The sequence below is a fragment of the Marmota monax genome, unplaced genomic scaffold (genome assembly GCF_021218885.2).
Source record: "Marmota monax isolate L192 unplaced genomic scaffold, Marmota_monax_Labrador192_F-V1.1 WCK01_AAM20220418_F8-fsc00313, whole genome shotgun sequence".
Classification (NCBI taxonomy): domain Eukaryota; kingdom Metazoa; phylum Chordata; class Mammalia; order Rodentia; family Sciuridae; genus Marmota; species Marmota monax.
The window spans coordinates 1053775-1062098 of NW_026695173.1; the positions used below are offsets into that span (position 1 = coordinate 1053775).

At 32.0% G+C, this 8324-nt stretch overlaps 1 long non-coding RNA gene across 1 annotated transcript; it reads right to left on the reverse strand.

Annotated features, from left to right (window-relative positions):
* Positions 1-1608: 1608 nt before the first annotated feature.
* LOC124081872 (uncharacterized) lies at positions 1609-7933 on the reverse strand. Its single transcript, XR_006848165.2, has 3 exons — positions 7866-7933; positions 6391-6484; positions 1609-1639 (listed from the first exon to the last, which is right to left on the reverse strand). It is a non-coding gene; the product is annotated as an uncharacterized LOC124081872 (long non-coding RNA).
* Positions 7934-8324: the final 391 nt, after the last annotated feature.

Consider the following 8324-nt stretch of genomic DNA (forward strand, 5'->3'; position numbering starts at 1 on the left):
CTTTCACCTTGATGGGGTGGAGCAGGACCAGATCTGGCAGGATGAGATTTGACATCTGTTTCTGGTCATTCTGTGCTTTGTTTTTCACTCTCAGGTGTGAAATTTTGCAATGTACTCTCAACTTTCCAAATACCCAACTGTTCATTGTCCTGAAATATTTCCATAAGCGTTTCCTCATTCAATTTTTGTGTCCATGGAAGGCTGGTATTCTTTTCAGTATTCTCAAAGCACTTCTTTTCCTGGTTCTGATTTTACTGTGTCCATTCCCAGTCTCTTCATAGAGACCTCATCCTTCTTCTTGTGATATTTATGCAATAGCTTGTTCTCTGTCCCATCACTAGGAGAAACCTAAATAAAATCAAGGATACATTTAGCTAGCACTCAATAAAATTATGTTTCATAATTTTCACTGAAATTAAAGAAAAACCTGTATATTTATATGGTGAAAGGGTTTCAATAAATAGATACCCACAGAATAAAAATTAGATGTAAACTTCTGAGCTCATAAAAATATAAATTCCCAAGAGTTCAAAAGTTAATTCAAGAAAATGGATCTATGAGAGTAAAAGAAAATTGCAACTTAAAGAATGTAAGAACTGCCAGGTTCAGGGGCTCATGCTTGTAATACCAGTGTCTCAGGATACTGAGGCAGGAGGATCACAGGTTCAAAGCCAGTCTTCAGCAATTCAGTGAGACCCTGATTCATTCATAAATAAATAAATAAATGGCTGGGATGCATCTCAGTGGTTGAGCACCCTGGTTCAATTCTTGGTTATAAAAAAAGAAAAAAAAATAGATTGAAAAAATCTGCATTATACCAGAATGAAAGAATAGATTAAGTGATTAGTTAGTTTGCCAATGTAAAAAAAAAAAAAAACTTTGCAGAAGAGAAGCAACAGAGAAAACCCTACACATATAGTTATCTAATACTAGAGAAACACACTATAAAACATGCATTGGGGAAAGGATAGGTTCCTCAACCAATTGTGCTGGGAAAACTGGAAACCCATATGTCGTAGGAGAAATTTAACCCCTATTTCTCAAAAACAAAGTGGATCAAGGACCTAGACATTAGATAAAAACCCTAGACCTATTACAATAGTAGACAGGCCCAGTGCTCCATCTTGTCAGTGTAGAAACTGAATTCCTCAAAAAGACACTTAAAGCACAAGAAGTAAAATAAAGAATCAATAAATGGGGTGGTATCTTTACAGCAAAGGAAGCCATCAAGAATGTGAGTAGACAGCATGTAGAATGGGAGAAAATCTTTGTCACTGACATGTCAGATAGAACATTAATCTCCATAATATATAAACAACTCAAAAAATAACTCACAAGCAAAAAATAACCCAATCAATAAATGAACAAAAAACTGAGCAAGCACTTCAAAGAAAAATATGTACAAACAGTTAACAAGTATATGAAAAAAAATGTTCAACATCTTTAGCGATTAGAAAAATGAAAATTAAAACTACACTGAGATATAAAGAATGCAAGTAACAATAAATGTTGGTGAGAATGTGGGGAAAAGATTCACTCATATATTGCACCAAGTAATTTTTTCAGGAAAGCTGTATATAGATTTCTCACAAAACCTGGAATGCAATAGCTTGTTCTCTGTCCCATCACTAGGAGAAACCTAAATAAAATCAAGGATACATTTAGCTAGCACTCAATAAAATTATGTTTCATAATTTTCACTGAAATTAAAGAAAAACCTGTATATTTATATGGTGAAAGGGTTTCAATAAATAGATACCCACAGAATAAAAATTAGATGTAAACTTCTGAGCTCATAAAAATATAAATTTTTGACCATTTGACCCAGTTATTCTGCTCCTCAGTGTATACTCCAATGATACTATAGTGACACAGCCACATAAATATTTATAGCAAACAAACAAATGCTACTGAGTAGAAATCTCAGGATTTTCTGAGTAGAGCCTTACACATTTTGCCTTATTTGTCATTTGTATTTTGAAACACAGACCTTCTTTGGTGTTTATCCATTCATAGGATAGAAGTAACTGGCTTTGTGGATGAGCACTAGAAGCAGAGGCAAAAGACTTGGAGAAAAATCATGCAATTTGCCTATGTTTTTAGCCTTGTGCTCCTTTTTCAGTATTGTGATACATTGTTCATTGATATAGATCATGTGTTTAATGCTGTTCCTACATTTATAATTTATCAATAGATGCAATTCTCTTTCCCAGCTACAAAATGTTAGAAAAGAGAATATGCTAGGAATATTTTTAGGAAAAGACCATGGAGAACTTTTGTATGTCTCAGTAGATGTAGAGCTAAGGCTCTTACTATGGTCTGGTTGAATAGATGAGGTGTCAGATTGCAAACTTATTCTTCTTACAGTTAAGTGAGCACACTCACTCATTTAAAAACAGAAGAAAATAATTCAGGAAATATTTCCTTTCTGCACATGTCTATCTCTTTTTGTTTGCAAAGATGTGTTACTGAAATTTCATATTGTAAATTCTGGCATTATGGTCTCATGGAAATTGTCTGTAGGTTTCATTTGGTTCTGCTAAAATCTACAAATTTATTTCAGCAAGGTTTTGGCAGTATATCAGCAGGTGACAGAAGTCTAAAAGCTTAATTTAAGAGTGGGACCATCAAGATTAAAAAATAATTCCAAAAGGTAGATTTATTCTTTATGAGTAATTGTCTTACATTTCACTTGCACAAATGACAGATAAATTTGGGTGAGTGAAAACATTTCTTGGGGTGGGGATGTCGCTCAAGTGGTAGCGTGCTCGCCTGACATGTGTGTGGCCCGGGTTCAATCCTCAGCACCACATACAAACAAAGATGTTGTGTCCACCGAAAACTAAAAAATAAATATTAAAATTCTATCTATCTATCTTTAAAAAATATTTAAAAATTAAAAAAAAATTTCTTAAATGCAGACAGAAATGTAATTGGAAACACTTTTTAAAAAATGATTTAAATAGGTGAATAGATATTTAGTTTGTATTTTAAAATAAAACACCTAAATTTGTATTTATATCAGTGATTAAACTAAATTTCTTCATTCAAACAACAAATGCTGAACAACTACCAGATGCTAAGTTTTGCTGTAACTAGTTTTGTCATAAATATCATCATTTAATTTTAGAGTCAGATAACATTGTGTTTTTTTTTTTTTCTGGTTTGTCAGATCTTTTTTTAATTTTTTTATTGCCAAATAATGAACATTGTGTTTTAAATCAAAATAATAGTTCACACCCCACATACCCATGCTTTGGGAAACAGCAGACTGCATATAAATGGTGTTCCTATAAGTCTGTGTTTCCTGGCATTGTCGGAGATGTCTGAAGTGTGTGGAAGTACACACACATGATGACTGCATGTTGGTGAAGTTGCCAAACAGCACATTCCTCAGACCACTTTGCCATAATTAAGTGAAACATGGCCACATACAATAAGTTAAAGGGATTTTATAAATAATTCAAATGAAATACAGTAAAAATTTGAAACTTCACTGAACGTTCATTTACCTGATTAAAATGATTTCTTGCAGTCTCCAATTCTGTATCTATTGTACAAACAGAGATTCCAGCTTGCTTTCTCACTTGATCCTCTTTGTTAAATTCTGTTTCTTTTTCTTTTAATGGGTTCTTATTTTTTTATGTAACATATCATCATTTTTTTCTCTTCACCTCATCTTCTTTTAAGGTATATCTGAAGTTAATATGGATGCATTTTAATTGATTTTTGCCAAAAACCAAAAATGTCTTTTTATGTTCTGGCTCTTTGTATGATGATTTAGTATCTTAATAAAAATTCTATGTTCTCTGAAGCTTTTCTAGTTTAACATTTTAAATTTCTCCTTTAATCTTGTGTAAAACATACATAATTGAAAGTCAATAATAAAAGATTCTTTTGTTATTTGATAAGTTTCTGTTACTAGCAAATATTTTAGATACCACAGAAAAAGAATTTAGAAATGATTTGGTAATTTGACAAGTTTAAGCTATTTTTTTTTGCACAATCATAGGTCCTCCCCAGTTAAAAAGATAATTTCATGTAAAATAAGATTTAAAGACATTGTTTATATACAAACTTATGCATTCAGTAGTAACATCATTTATCTTCATAAAATATGTCAGGTATACCTATAATTGGCTTACAGTGTAACAGCATATTCAGTCATTCTTTTTTCAATATGTGTCTTTTGGGGCTGGGGCTGTAGCACAGTGGTAGAGTGTTTGCCTAGCATGGGTCAGGTGCTGAGTTCGATCCTTAGCACCACATATAAATAAAATAAAGATATAAAAAATATGTATCTTTTGTATCACTATAACCCCAAACTGGGATAAATAATCTAATACCAGTTATTATACTTATTATGTTTCTTTTATGGTAACACTCTCAACTTACCTTTTTGATCATTATGTATTTTACAAAAAACTCAAAATCCATTTTTGACCAAGATGGGACCTAATATTTAATCCAATAATGAATAGTAACGTTCTTCAACAGATGAATGGATAAAAAAAAATGTGTGTGCGCACACACAATGGAATATAAGACATAACAAAAATAAATTTATGTCAACATATAGTCTACTGTCATGTATACCTAAAAAACATAAAAGTATATGCCCTTTAAATATAGAAATATGAACAAATTTATGAATGAGAATGAATTTGAATAAAAAAAAATCTGTTTTCATTTCATTTTTTAATGAATGTTAACGTTAGAAGTGCAGCCGAGTGTCTAGCTCAGCACTAGCACATCACACTAGTAACACAAAACTCTGAGTTTGATCCCCTAAATCAGCCTAAAAACTATAAATGTATAATAACATGTTTCAGGGCAGTGAAAAATGCCTCACTGGTGGAATATAAAATTTCATGAGATAAATTTAAAAATCCTGTAATCTTTTTAAAGTTTCCCAACTTTAACCAAATAAATCTATATTGAAATTTTTTTCAAAAGTAAACAGAAATACAGAAAGTTTTTTTTTTTTTTTATTTTCTTCTCATCCCCAACTTTGGTACCAGGGATTGAACCCACAGAAGCTAAATCCCTTAGCTACATCCCAAGGTCTTTTTAATTTTTTTTTTTTTTTTTGAGATGGGGTCTCATTAATTTGCTTAGAACATTGCTGCTACGTTGATGAGGATTATTTTGAAATTTTGATCCTCCTATCTCTGTCTCCCAAGCTGCTGGAATTATAGGCACATGCCATGGTATCTAAGTAGGAAATTATTTTTTTTTTATAAATGATATTTCTTGAAATATTAATTGTAATAAAAAGTTAAAAATATAAACAAATAACAATCCCAAATTATGCTTCTTAAATAAATAGATTACTAGCAGATGGGGTTCCATAGAGCCATTAAAATTTTGATGGGGAAAAATATGAACTTATGAACTTAGTTTTTAGAAGTAATCACATTTAATAATATGCTATCATATTTGTAAGAATTTTATAATTTATTTATGTTTTCTCCTTTGCAAAGTGCTAACAGATGAGGCAGTAGTTAAAAAAAACTTTGTCCTTCTTATTTTACTGGATTAAAGGAAAAGATTCCACTCCTTCTTTCAATCTAGGATATAATACCTCAAATTGTGGAGTTGTTATTTCAATTCTATATTTTCTTGCTTAAACTCTGATACTCTCTTTTTTAGTTCATGAATCTCATTTTCCAGTTGTGCATTTTTTTAACATGTAGTGAAAACTGTGTGCAGTGAATTTTTTTGCTTTTTATTATTCTTTGAAGTGATAGAACTGCTTTCTGGGTTTTTGACAGGCTAACAGAATCTGTCAGAAAAAAGAAGATAGAAATAAAATATGTGACTAATTTAAATATATGAATGCTGTATATTTCACATGCATTATTTATACACTAAAGCAATGAGTGCATAAAACACGTGACACAATATGCTGAACTCTGAAGATATAGCAGATGAGATTAGACCCCTTTGTTCTTTAGCTTAAAGTCTAATGGAGAAGACAGACACAAAAAAAGATCATTATAATTTTAAACAGATGATATTAGAAAAGAGGTTTTTGATCTAATACCTAAATCTGATCTATAGAAAAGATTCCCTGGGGAAAATGAAAATACACTGAGAAATGAACAGAAAGCAGGTAGAATGTGAAGAACATTATTCTTTCCAACATAAGAATTCAAGTTTTCCAACTCCCCTGTGGTCTATACTTGTCTTGTACAGAAACTAAGAGGGACACTCCCACTATAACCTGCTGCTGGACTTTGGTCTTGAGAGAGACAACTCTTTATCTTTCTTGCTTTTTCTTTATTCCCTGTTTACTAGGTTCATTTCTCCCAGTATTAGAATATATCAGCACTCATGTTATAAATCAATATTCTATCCAAAGAACTGTGTAGAATATGTTGTTCTTACCATGGACATGTCCATCTTCTTTCTCTTTTGCTTTATGATGTTTCTCTCCAGATGAGTGAGAAACACATATCTGTGGATGATCCTCAGAAAATACCTGCAAAATAAAGGACCCCAATGAGCTGCATGAAGACTTCACTATCATTCTTTTAGACATCACCCAAATTTTGGTCTTGAAAGCAGCTAACTAACATGTAGATAACTACAGACTGAGCAGTCATACTTTCCATAGGGTGTCTTAGCATTGTGCTCTAGAAGAAGCTGAACACTTATCTTCCAATGGCTCCTGATTTGGTAAAAGCAGGGTGGATGTCATAGAAAAGGCATTCCTTGACAACATGCTAACAAAGGTGTATACACCCCAAAGGACGGGAGGAATGATATTCATTGTAACTCATCCAACTTTGCATTCACCATCAAATGTGAGAAGGCTTTCAAGTCTTATTTGAAAGAATTTTGAGGAGTATGTTTCATATTAAATAGGATTACACTTTTTAAACAATGAACTAACAAAGATTTGTTTGAAAATATGAGACTTAGATGTTCAGTTGGGGATTTGACACTGAGATATGGCCGCTGCCCAGGATACACCCCAAAGGGAAAGCTGTAAACCCAAGGACCTACATATGCCAGACAAATAAAATAAATCCAGATGTGTGCTAAATCTCACACCAGGAATGTTGGCAATGTGAGAAAAAAGATGAGACAGAATCTCTAAATTCCATCATTCCCCATTAATGCACACAAATACATTTCTTTAATATACTAAGACATTTTGATAAAATTATTCAACATATTGACTGAATTTTCTACAAGGATGAGAAACAAAATGAAAAGGTCACCGCAGGAAAAAAAAAATGTTTAATACATGTAAGAAGACAGAAATTGGTTCAACATACTTTATACACAACCAGAGATATAAAAAAAATGTGCTATATATGTGTAATAAGAATTATAATGCATTCTGCTGTCATTTATTTTTTTAAAAAAATCAATTAAAAAAGCAAAAAATAACAAATAAACATTAACCAGGATGTAGTGTTTATATATATATATATATTTCAACTTGTAGCAAGTAACTACTGATTTTCACTAGAATTTTGAGCCTTTGACAACATCACCCTTTCACATGAATGCAGTCAGTGACCATTACCATTCATAACCCAGGTGGTTATTCGTCAGTCTCAAATTTAGTATCAACTTTTTATTTTTCAAAATGTTTATGCAAGTGGAAGCACAAGCAACATTTAGAATTGTTTTGCCTCCATTACATAGTAAATTTAGCTGTAAGTTGACAAGACTACTAATGCTATTTTCAGATTCTAACCAGTTCAGAGTGGTTTTAGATGTAATTAGTAATATATAATGCCTGGATTCCAAAAGACTATTTAAAAGGTATTTTCATTTGGCCTCCTTTACTTTCCTCAAGAAAGAAAAACAAGAGGAAACAGGAAGAAGTGCTTTATATGTTGACATACCTGAGACTGGGTACATTGAGCATCATCAAAACTTTTGTGCTCTTCCTCTGAAGTCATGTCAAAATGGGTCTCTGCTGATAAATGAATACATTTAGTCACATTCCTTAGAACTGCATTAGAAAGAGTGAACATCAATCCAAATAGAAAAGGTAAATTGTAACACCAAAACAACTTAATATTCCCAAATATGATTTCCAATTAAGTTTAATATTTGGTGAATAATTACTGGTTTCAACTTTCCACAGTTTTTCTTTTTTTCTTTTTCTCTCTTTGCATATACACCTTGGGAGTGGACCCACAAACTTATGCATTCTTGTCAAATACTCTACTACTTAGTTCTATCCCATGGCCACATTAATTGGCAACTTGAGTCCTCTGAGTGGACAGAATATAGCCATCCTTCAAGGCTTGGACTTCCAAGTAGTTGTGAATAAAGATGTACTCATTTGCACCCAACAA